This window comes from Panthera uncia (assembly GCF_023721935.1).
Source record: "Panthera uncia isolate 11264 chromosome C1 unlocalized genomic scaffold, Puncia_PCG_1.0 HiC_scaffold_4, whole genome shotgun sequence".
In the NCBI taxonomy this organism is placed as follows: Eukaryota; Metazoa; Chordata; class Mammalia; order Carnivora; family Felidae; genus Panthera; species Panthera uncia.
The window spans coordinates 83971266-83983199 of record NW_026057585.1 but is presented as its reverse complement, the minus strand read 5'-3'; positions in this window follow the sequence as shown (position 1 = coordinate 83983199).

The following is an 11934-nucleotide window of genomic DNA, read 5'->3' as shown; positions in this document are numbered from 1 at the left end:
GGCAGGTGCAAAGCAGAGCCAGCAGAGGCTCCTGCCTCGCCATTCAGGATCCAGCCTCAGCTCCGCCCTGCGTGACTGGGCTAGCTTCCTCCTGCCGACTGGGACCCTGCAACTGTACCTTATCGAAGCCACAAATGCATCTCAAAGGACAAATCGCTTTTAACGTGTGCCTCAGCCCTGAAGAACTAGAGCCAAAAGTCTGCCCCTGCCCCGGCTCCACCCCCATCACACACAGGCAGACACGTTCACACCTCTCCCATATATAAGCCTTGCACGCTCACGTACCCTCAATGCACATTATCGTGCAGACGCCAACTTACAATCACATCCCTCCACTCCCATGTGTGCTCACTCAGGTGCCTAGGTCTGTCACCCCTCACTCATACCTGCCCAGTTACGTCTTTCCTCATGCCCAGTCACGTACGCTTCACATTCACCCGCCACACACACTCGCCTCACATCCCAGCATGCGGTCCGGGCCTCCTGTTAGGAACTTTGAAGAGGCCCCGTTTGGTCATCCCTCCCCAGCTCCCATAGAGGCATCTTGAGTCTTGAGTGCCCTGAGACACAAGAGACCATGGTCTACTCACCGCATTGCCAAGGCCCTAGCTCCGCTCCCCAACTCAGATCCTCTTTCCCTGAAGTGGCTTCACCTTCTCAGCCATCCTCCATCCCCCACACGCCATGAGAGACATCAGTCCGGAAGGACCTCCAGGATCAACCAGCCCCACCCCTCCCACCATCTGACCACAGACTCCCAATTTGTGTCCAATTGGATTTGACTCTGGATTTGTGTCAAATCCAGAACTATTTGGCTCGGCCTTGTTTTTCAACAGTCCTTTATTCGTGTTCTTGTGATGGATGTTTCAGGACCTCTTTTGACATGATCAATAAGCAGGGTAGGTAGGCAGAGATTGTCAACATTTTATTCCTCATTTTTTCTCACACCCACATCCATTGTGTTAGCAAATTTGGTCGGTTCTACATATAAACCTGAATCTAATCAAGCCTTGGGGAACACTAGGTAAGGGTATTTGGGACCTGTGTGTACTATCGTTTTTGTTTTTTTTTTTTTTTTTAAGTAATCTCTACACCCAACGCGGGGCTCAAACTCACGACCCTGAGAGCAAGAGCCGCACACTCCACCGACCGAGCCAGCCATGTACCCCCTCTGTGTACTATCTTTGCAACTTCCCATGAATCTACGATTATTTCAACTTTTTTTTTTTTAATGTTTATTTATTTTGAGGGAGAGAGAGACAGAGTGTGAGCAGGGGAGGGTCAGAGAGAGAGGGAGACACAGAGTCCGAAGAAGGCTCCAGGCTCTGAGCTGTTAGCATGGAGCCCGACGCGGGGCTCGAACTCATGAACCATGAGATCATGACCTGAGCCAAAGCTGGACGCTCAACCGACTGAGCCACCCAGGCGCCCCAAATCTACGATTATTTCAAAATAAAGGGTTAAAAATAATAACTAAAAATCCACACAAAAGAACACAGTGGAAAGGGACTCAAGAGGAGCGTGCTTAAGGAATAATAAAAGTGCTAACAATAATAATCCAATGCTATTTAACACATGGTGGGCACTTACTGTGTTTCAGGCAGTTGTACCCTATGTAATTGCTTTATACATGTTATTGTGTATGTCCTTACCATATTCCTCTGAAGTAGGTGCATTCATCATTATCTCCAATTTAGACACAAGGAAATTGAGGCAAACAGAAGCTGAGTAGCTTGCCAAAGTCACCCAGCTTATATGTGGCAGAACTAGAATTTGAACCTAGATAAGCTGGCCTCGGAGCCCATTCTAGATCTCAACCACCGTGCTGGAGTGTGAATAAATGGGGACCAGAAAAAAAATGTTAAGAATTAAATAAAAACATATATCAGGGTACTGAAAAGAGATGCACACTCAAATGGGCAATCTGAGGGAAAAGGGACCACTTAAAGAGGTGAGGGCAGGGCTAGAGAACCAAAAGGAACCCTGTAGTGCTCCAAGACTCCCAAGAGTGGGTGCCTTCACCATCCGAAAGGCTGGAGAGGGAGAAGTTCTGGAACCCAAGGGTAGCTATTTGGAGAGGGCTGCCAGGCAGGAGCTGTGGCCTTGGGTAAGAAGTTGCGGTAATCCCCCGATGACTGATCTCTTGCCAGTGCCTCCCCTTGGACTCCCCCGGAGTCCAACCAGAAGCAAGGGATAAGGGTAACGTAGTCCATACAAATCAGCCTCCAGAGGCACAGAGTGGGGTGGAGAAGCAAGATCTAGAGGGCAAAACAGAAGATATCCAGGACAGCCAGATTTGAGAAAATCAGGGAGAATTTAACATGGACAGAATTTTAGATGATTCTAAGGAATTATTGTTAATTTCATTAAGTGATAATAGTGGTGTGGTTATATAAGAAACTATTCATATATATGGAAATATTTGGAAATGAAGTTCCAGGGGAATTGCTTTAAAATATTACAGCAAAATAAGAAGAGAGGAAAGAAGGGGAATGGGAAGGATGGAATGGGAGAGAGAGGAGAAGGAAGGATGGAAAAAGGGAAGGAAGGAAGGAAGGGAAGGAGGGAGGGAGGGAGGAAAATAATGCGGCAAAATATTGAATCTAGGTAATGGGTGTTGAAGCGGGCTGAATAATGACCCTCAAAGGTATCAGGTCCTAATCCTTGGAACATGTAACTGTTACCTTATATGCCAAAGATTTTTCAGGTGTTGTTAAATTAATGCTCCTGAGATGGGGAGATCATCCTGAATAATCCAAATGAGCCTTAATACAATCACAAGTATCTGTATAAGAAAGAAGCTAAGGGAAATTTGATTACAGACTGAAGAGAAGGCAATGTGGCCACAGAGGCGGGGTGACATGGCCACAAGCCAGGAATGCTGGTAGCCACCAGGCACTGGGAAACAGATTCAGTCCTAGAGCCTCTGCAGGGAGCACACAGCCCTGCTGACTCCCTACCCATTGATACTGATTTTGGACTTCTGGCCTCTAGAACTGTTAAGAGAATAAACGTGTGTTTATTGTGGTCATTTGCGACAGCAGCTATAGGAAATGAATACAGGTATATAGAGACTTATTTTACTCTTCCCTCTCTTTTTGTGCCTGTTTAAAAACCTTTCTAATAAAGTTGGTGTGGCACACAGCCAAATCATAACGCTACCTATGAAGTGGTGTTGCCAAGGAAATAGAATCAGCAAGTTCAACCACCAGTTTACCGGAAACACAGAAAAGGACCAGATCATAGGGATACACTCAGCAAACTCAGACAAGAGAAAATGTAAACGACCTGGCCTCCTCAACAAATACATATTTTTAGTTTTATTTATTTATTTTGAGAGAGAGAATGATCAGGGGAGGGGCAGAGAGAAAGGGAGAGAGAGGATCCCAAGCAGGCTCCGCACTGTCAGCAACGCCCAGTGCGGGGCTCAAACTCACGAACTGTGAGATCATGACCTGAGCTGAAATCAAGAGTCAGACACCTAAACGACTAAGCCACCCAGGCAGCCCTAAATACAGTTAATTTAAACTTTAAATGATAAATAGATAGATAGATGATAGATAGATAGATAGATAGATAGATAAATGATAGATAGACAGACGTATATAGATGGATGGATGGATCCAAAATGTGACCACTTTGAACCATCTCCAGTGCTTTGGCCCTGGTCCAAGCCACCATCATCCCTCACTAGATGTAGCCCCTCACTGGTCTCCCTTCCACCCTTGCATCCCCTTTAATCTGTTCTCAATACGGCTGTGCAGTTGAACCTTTATACATCAGTCAGATGACATCCTTTCTCCGCTCAAGGAGAAAGGGCCCTGTAAGGCTTGACCTCATCTACTTCTTTCTCCCCACCTTTTAGTCACACTGGCCCTTCTCCTCCACCTCAACACACTGGGCACATTCCTGCTTGGAGCTTTTGCACCTCCTGTGCTCTCTGCCTAGAACATTCTTCCCCACACACTCAGAGTTATTCAAATGCCACTTTCTCAGTGAGGACTTTCCTGATAACCCCAATAAATTGCAGCCATCCACCAGCACGCCCTAGGCCCCTACCCTGTTTTCTTTTCCTCCACAGCACTTATCTGACACACCATATATTTTAGTTGTTTACTTTGCTCATTATCTGACTCTCAACTAAATTGTAAGTTCCTTGAGAGCAGGAATTTATTTGTAGATACTGATGCAAATCATCGGCAATTCATTAGGGAAAAAATAATCATAAAATTATATCCTTATCTCACACTATGTCCAGAATTAAATTCCAACTGGCATAAAGACCTAATTATGAAAAGCAAAATACAAAGAGTTTTGGGGGGAAAAAGTAGAGGACGATATCTTTATGATATAAGGGTCAAGGAAAAATTTTTTTAATTAAGACACAGAAATTATAAATAACAAAGAAAAGTTGGATAAATCCGACCACATAAAGTTTAAAACTGTGTACATCAAAACAAAACAAAACTGTGTACATCAAAAGATATGGTAAAGAGAGGAAGACACAAGTCACAGACCAGCAGAAAATATTTGCAATACATGTAACAAAGGATTTTCAAGCATAATATAATATAAATTCCTTCAAATCAGTAACTTAGAGACAAGACCAATAGAAAAATGGGTCAAGAAAGGAGGAGGCAATTGACAGAAGAAAAAGCCTGAATGGCTACGAAACATAAAATATAATCAGCAGGAGTAACTGGGTGGCTCAGTCAATTAAGCGTCTGACTTCGGCTCCGCTCCTGATCTCATAGTTCATGACTTTGGGCCCTGCATCGGGCTCTGCACTGAGAGTGAGGAGCCCACTTGGGATTCTCTCTCTCTCCCTCTCTCTGACTGTCCCCCATGCATGTGGGCATGCATGTGAGTGCCCCCCCCCTCTCTAAATAGATGAATAAACTTAAAAAATATATATGATCAACATTTCAGGCAATCAGGAGTTCAGATTAAAACAACCAACCACCAGATTGGAAAAAATTAAAGTCTTCCAATTCCAAGTATCAGGGAGGATGTAGAACAACGGAAACTCTCATTGTGCTGCTAAAAAGATAGTACAAAAGGCACTACATCTTGGAAATTAATTTTATAATAAAGTTGAAAATATGCACATCCTTCCTAGGTATACACCAGAAATATTAATATTTCCTGTATACAAGGAAACGTATATTTGCATGTTTTCGCGATACAATCCTGTGCATATGTTAAAGTGAACAGAGCCACATATAACAACATGAACAATAAATGAATAAAGCAAGGATAAATACAGCATGATACTATCTCTTAAAACTATGACTGCCGGTGGACACAATACCTATGCATTGATATAGAAAAACAAATTCAGGATATGATTATCTCTGAGGAGGGAGGGAGAGGGCAGGACTGGTGAGGTACACAGGGGGCTATTACACCTGTATGTTCTGTTTAATTGGTGGCAGGTGCAAAGGTGTTTGTCATATTTATGCATACAAGTCAAGAAACATGCCCCATCATATATCGAGATTTACCGGAAGGTTACAGCGATTAAGACAGATGTTATAAGCACACAGGCAGATAATTAGTGCCAATGAACAGACTAGAGAAAGAGTCTCTGGAGGCAGGGATTACCACAAAACCAGAGACCTCTGGGAGCCAAAAAGTAACTTGGGCAGTATGTTCCTTCTGAGACCCCTTTCTGGGATGCCAGCCCTAATGCCCGGCGGCCCTGAATTCTCCTTCCTCCTCACTATAACCTCAGTTTCTCTCTCTGCTTCTCTCTGGCTCTCCTGAGCACGTGCGCCATCTCTTATTCCCTCTCAGACTTTGGGCGTTGGAGTCCCGCTCTGCCATTCAACAACTGGGCCACCCGAGGCTCAGATTCTTCATCCATAAAGTGACGACGGCACCACTAGCCTCACACAGGGATCAGGTCTGCTAAGGACAGACATGTATGGGCAGCTAGTCCCCATTCTCCTCTTTCCTCTTCCTCCTCTTCCCCCATGTCCTCTCCTTCCCTGGTCAGGCTGAGTCCCGCCTGCTTTCACTCTCCAGCCTGGGCCTACCTGCAACAGCACACCTGCTCCCCTCCCCTGGACGGCCTCACCGCCTCACCACACACCTTGCACTGGATCTGAAAGGAAGCCTCAGGGGGGCGGCCAGGGCCCTCAAGGGTTCAATCTTGAACTTGCTTATTTGCTACCTCTTTAAAATATAGAAAAAAATTCATTAAAAATAAATTAAAAAGAAGTAGACTCTGGGCTCAGACTTACCTATGTCTAAATTCCGTTGTTTTCTCCTGGCTGTGGGATATTGGGCAAGTTTCTTAACCTCTCTGAGCCTATTTATATCTAAACATAGCTTTAAAACAAGAATAATAGTATATACTTCATAAAGGAAGTGCATAATGAAATAATGCTTGTAAAAGCATTGGGTATGATCTTTGACCCACAGTGGTCATGTGATGAATGCTAGCTAGCTTTTTTTTTTTTTTTTTTTTTTTTAATACCAGCTTCTTCGGAGTCCCAGGGTCATCAGGAAGCAGCACTCAGACAGCTAGGACAGTGGCCTCTCCCATCATGCTCCATGATGTGGCCAGGACCCCTAGCATTTTTTTCCCACCCCAACCATCCCCTCCACGACGCACAAGCAGGACCCATAGTAGAAAGTTAAAAGTGGGGACGGTCCCAGCCCCTGTTCCAGCTAAGCAGCAGCACCCAAACATCCTGGGGACCTGCCTGGGGATGACGAGAGTTTCTGTGATATGTCCATGTGGTTGCATTGATGTGTGTGTTCGTGTGTGTAGGAGGGATGTTTGTGTGTCTGTGAGGAGTAGGTTTCTTTGTAGCAAGGGAGCAGGGGGTCTTTCGTCTCTGGGCTTGTTGTGTCCTGCAAGGATTCACGTGTCGTGTCTGCCAGTGCTGACGTCCCTGTTGTGTGTCTGCAAAGATGTGTGTTGCATCCTGTGGGCAACAATATACATCATATGAGGGGCAACTGTCAATTGTGACACTTTGCATATTGTGCGCAGTGAAGGGTCATGGGTTCTATCAGTAGATGTTAAGGGCCTGCCGTGTGTTACATTATTTGTGAAGGGCCATGAACTCGGTCTGTGGGTGATGAGGGTCTGTTCTGTGTGATATGTGTGAATGCTACATCTGTTGACGATTGGGTGTTAAATGTCTACAAGGAGTAAAAGGATGTGTGCTGTGTGGTGACAAAAGAAAGTTGTGTGTTTATTGGGGATGTGCCGGTGGGAGAAAAGTCAGGCATAACCAAGCTCTGCGGACCCCTGCAGAGCCTGAACAGCCTCACAGATTCCACGGGGCAGCCAGACAAAGCAGGCAAACCTGGCCCTCTCACCCAGGTCACCAGACTCTTACCTGAGAAACAGCAGAAACGGTGGTCTAGGGAGTGACAACAAGGCTGAGGAAAAGATGGAGGGCACTGAAAGCATGTTTCCCGGTCGGTTTCTCGGAGAACCCAGGAAGTGGGGTAGAGAGTAGGGAGGAAGCAGAAGGCAGGCCTAGACCTAAGTATGTGACTCACTTTACGCTCCAATCCCCATTCAACAGCTGAATAAAGAACTAAGGGAGGCCTGCCTGCAGGCTCTGATGGGCAGGGCATAATGCAAGGAAGACAACTCCTTGGGTGGGGCCCCAACCCCAAAGACACTGGGAATACCCACGTGTAGCCAGGGAATCTCTCTGTATGTCAGCTCAGCCAACAACATGGGGCTGGTCCACCGATGTGGAGCGCCTCTGGGAGTAAGGGTTGGGCTTGGGCTGGCAGAGAAGGAATTGGGTCCCTTGACTGTCCCCTGACCATGCCTTTATTCATGCTTCCCTCGCTCTCTCTGCCTGGCTGCCTACTGATCACTCTTTAAGACTGCTCTGGGGGCACCTGGGTGGCTCAGTGGGTTGAGCATCCATCTCTGGCTCAGGTCATGATCTCATGGTTCGTGAATTTGAGCCCCACATCAGGCTCACTGCTGTCAGTGCAGGGCCCGCTTCTGATCCTCTGTCCCCCCTCTCTCTCTGCTCCTCCCCCACCATTCCCCGACTCGTGCCCTCTCTCTCAAAAATAAGTAAACCTTAAAAGGAAAAAAAAAAAAAGATACAGCTGTTTCTCCTCAACCTGAATCCTCCATCGTAGTTTTCAGGGAGACCAGAGACTGTCTTTTCACCAAGCTTCCCAGGTGTTCTCAATTCTCTGCTCTTTCGCTGAATGGCTTAGAGCAGTCACACCGGACAAGAGGGCCAAGGATCACTACCCACTGTGCACAGCCCTGTGCCAGGCATCTGTTTTCCCTGATCTCCTTAACCCTCAGGGCAACAAGTTTAAGAGAAGAGGAAGCAGAGGCTCGGAGAAGGTTCAAGGCAACAGTCTCTGATGCCAAATACGGGTCTGTTGCCTCCACTTACTTACAAGGTTGGTTCTTCTTTTTTTTTTTTTATGTTTATTTATTTCTGAGACAGGAGTGACACAGCACGAACAGGGGAGGGGCAGAGAGAGAGGGAGACACAGAATCCGAAGCAGGCTCCAGGCTCTGAGCTGTCGGCACAGGGCCCGACCCGGGGCTCGAACTCACAAGCTGTGAGATCATGACCTGAGCTGAAGTCGGATGCCCAACCCACTGAGCCACCCAGGCACCTCGGTTCTTTTTACAATAAACAGAATCTCACTAGAATTCATAGGACAGGAATGAAGAAAGTATTTTTACCCTCCTTTTACCAAAGAGGAGGAAGCTAAAGCCCAGAAGGGGGAAGCGGGGTGCCAGGATTTACAAAGTTTAGTGGAAGAGCAGACACTTGATAAGGTGGCTCCAAGCCCTTTCTGTGCTCATGCCTCATCACTCAGGGTCAGACGTCGCCATGTTTCTCAGGTGCATGAGAAGCACGGAAACTTCAGCAAGGGGGTAGATGAACCAGATTGCGCCAGGATGGATGGGGGAGGGGGGAGGGGGGAGGGGGAGGGAGGGACCAGAGAGGCAAATCCTGCTTCACTGAACTTCCACCCTCAGTGCAGGCCCGGACTCATCCTCAGCCTCCCACGCTCTTACTCCTCCCTCCACTGGGGCCCTAAGGAAGAGAGAGGGGCCAGGAGGCGGGGCCTGGCTGAGGCCACAGCCACTGGGGTGAGGTGCGGTGGGGTCGGGTGGGAGCGTTTAGGTGACTGGACCACCAAAGGCAATGATTGACGCTTTAGGTGGTCACACTTCCTCTTAAAAAAGGGACTATTCCCACTCTACACATCCGGAAGCTGAGGCTCAGAGTTGAACCCCAAATGGCAGATTTCTAACCGTGCCTGTCTGGCTCCTCCGTTTCCCCTCTGCCCTAGGTGGTCCCACAGGCAGCAGTGACCTGCACAGTGGGGGAGGTGGGGGCAGTGGCTCTTTGCTCCCTTTTTCACAGCAAACCACAGGAGCGAAGTGGCTCAGCCGGCCTTTCGTTCTCTCCGGGCCCTGCCGCTCCTCCAGTGAGCCTTTCCTGCCCAAAGACGCTCTTGACCTGCTCACAGATGAAGAGGCTGGAGAAGCTGTCACAGCCACAGCCCTGCCCTGGAGGCATCTTGGCTAACACTGTCTCTGTCCAATGCCCAAAGCACTCCCCTCTGGGTGGGTGGGGGGTCATCACTGAAACAATTGCTCTGAACATGCTTATGGGAATGGGCTGGGATCTTGGCAGATCTTCCAGTGGGTCTGTGGCTACAATGTGCCAGAAAGGAAATGGGAAGGCTTTAGTCCATCTGGGAAAATAGGATGTCATGGCTGAAACCCAAATTTCTTAATATGACTTTCTGATGTCCCTGGTCTCACTTCACCTCACTTCTGTTTCCAAGCATGGCATCATCAGTTACCTCTGGGTCTTTGCACACACCGTTCCCTCCAACTGAAACATCTTTCAAGTCCCACCCGACCTGTGACAGAAACTTAGCGGTCCCTCACAGTCAATCTCCCTTACTTCCTTCCTTGCCAACAAAACTTTCCTAGAAATAGTAGGTGTTCAGCCCCAAGGGACAAGACCTGGTCTGTGGCCTGCCCATTCTCCCTTGCTGTTTTCCCACATTTACAGTTAGAGGTGGCCACGTGGCCCATCTTCTAGAAAACGACATCTTTTAGGGAAATTTTTGCTTCCTGGATGACTTCTTTCTGCTTGGCAACCGGAATGAGGCGTGGAGCTACATAATCTTCTATGAAGATTATGCGACAATAAGATGACAAGCCCTGCTGAGAGGATGGAGGGGAAGCATAGTAAGAGCCTGGTTCCTTGGTAGTACTCTTGAGCCCGGTACTGAAACTCCTGGCCGTCAGACTTCCGTGAGCAAAATATACCCCTATTTGTTTATGCTAGTTATTCTTTTCAGCTGAAAACATTCCTGATGCATCAGCCTCTGGGTTCCAACTTTAAAAACATCACTTCCTCTAGGAAACATGCCTTTGCTCAAGCACAGGATCAAGGGACCCCTCCTGTGTCCTTGAGCAGTGGACGCATTGTACTTCTCATGATCTTTGCAGTCGCCCGCTCATCCTTGTGCCCCAGCAGACTGTGGTAGGCAGCAGGGCCCCATGGTGTTCACCATTTTATTCCTAAACCAGCATATCTGTCGAATGCGTAAGACTGGGCCTGGCCCTCACAAGCCTGCAAAAACAGTTGAAGTATGACAACGGCATAACCTCTAAGGCAGGCATGGGAATTTACACACACATCCTGGAAAGAGATGGGTAGCACTTTGCCTGTTTAGAAGAGACGGCTGCTGGGGCGCCTGGGTGGCTCAGTCGGTTAAGCGCGGCTCAGGTCATGATCTTGCGGTCCGTGAGTTCGAGCCCCGCGTCAGGCTCTATGCTGACAGCTCAGAGCCTGGAGCCTGTTTCGGATTCTGTGTCTCCCTCTCTCTGACCCTCCCCTGTTCATGCTCTGTCTCTCCCTCTCTCAAAAATAAATAAAACGTTAAAAAAAAAAAAAATTAAAAAAAAAAAAAAGAAGAGACGGCTGCTATCCCCCGCACAGAACAGTCTGCATCACCTCATGACATGTATCAGTCTGCAGCATGATGGAACATTTCTCCCTCTCTGCCTTGGCCCACTTTCAGCCAGAGCCACATCCACCCACATCCTGTGCACAGATTCGTCCGTGGTTTGGACCGCTCAACCGCACTTGGAAGGGCAGCGAGACACCCAGGCTTTGGTCCCCTCCCATAGGGAAGTAAATCTAACGTGCGGTATTCTCTTCATACTACAAGACAGTGTGCCTTTGTGTTTATTGTACCTCTTTCCTTGTCTATAAAACATTGCTCAGGCGTACCTGGCTGTTTCAGTCGGAAGAGGATGAGGCTCTTGATCTCAGGGTTTAGAGTTCAAGTCCCATGTGGGATGCATAAATTACTCAAAATAGGGGCGCCTGGGTGGCTCAGTCGGTTAAGCGTCCGACTTTGGCTCAGGTCATGATCTCACAGTTTGTGGGTTCAAGCCCCGTGTCGGGCTCTGTGCTGACAGCTCGGACCCTGCAGCCTGCTTCAGATTCTGTGTCTCCCTCTCTCTCTGCTCTTCCCTCATTCACACTCTGTCTCTCTCTCTTTCCAAAATAAATAAACATTAAAAAATTCAAAAGAAATTACTTAAATAAAACTTAAATTTTCAAAATAAAATTTAAAAATAAAACACTGTGCGAAATCTAGTTAAAAGTCACCCAGTTTCTCCTATCTTCACATTTTAGGTGCCCTCTATTTCCCACCTCACATCCCTCCCAAGGGCTGATCCTGTCTCTCATAACCTGCAGGACGTTTGAGTATACACTGTAAGCTGGGTGCTTTCACACGTTATTTCACTCAATCCTTAAAATATCAGTATCTTCATTTTACACACAATAGTAATATTGGCAACACCCTCTGAGCACTGTGGTAGCTACCTTATATGTGCCACGGCAAAGCCTCGTAAAGGCTGCCACGGCTACTCTATATTCC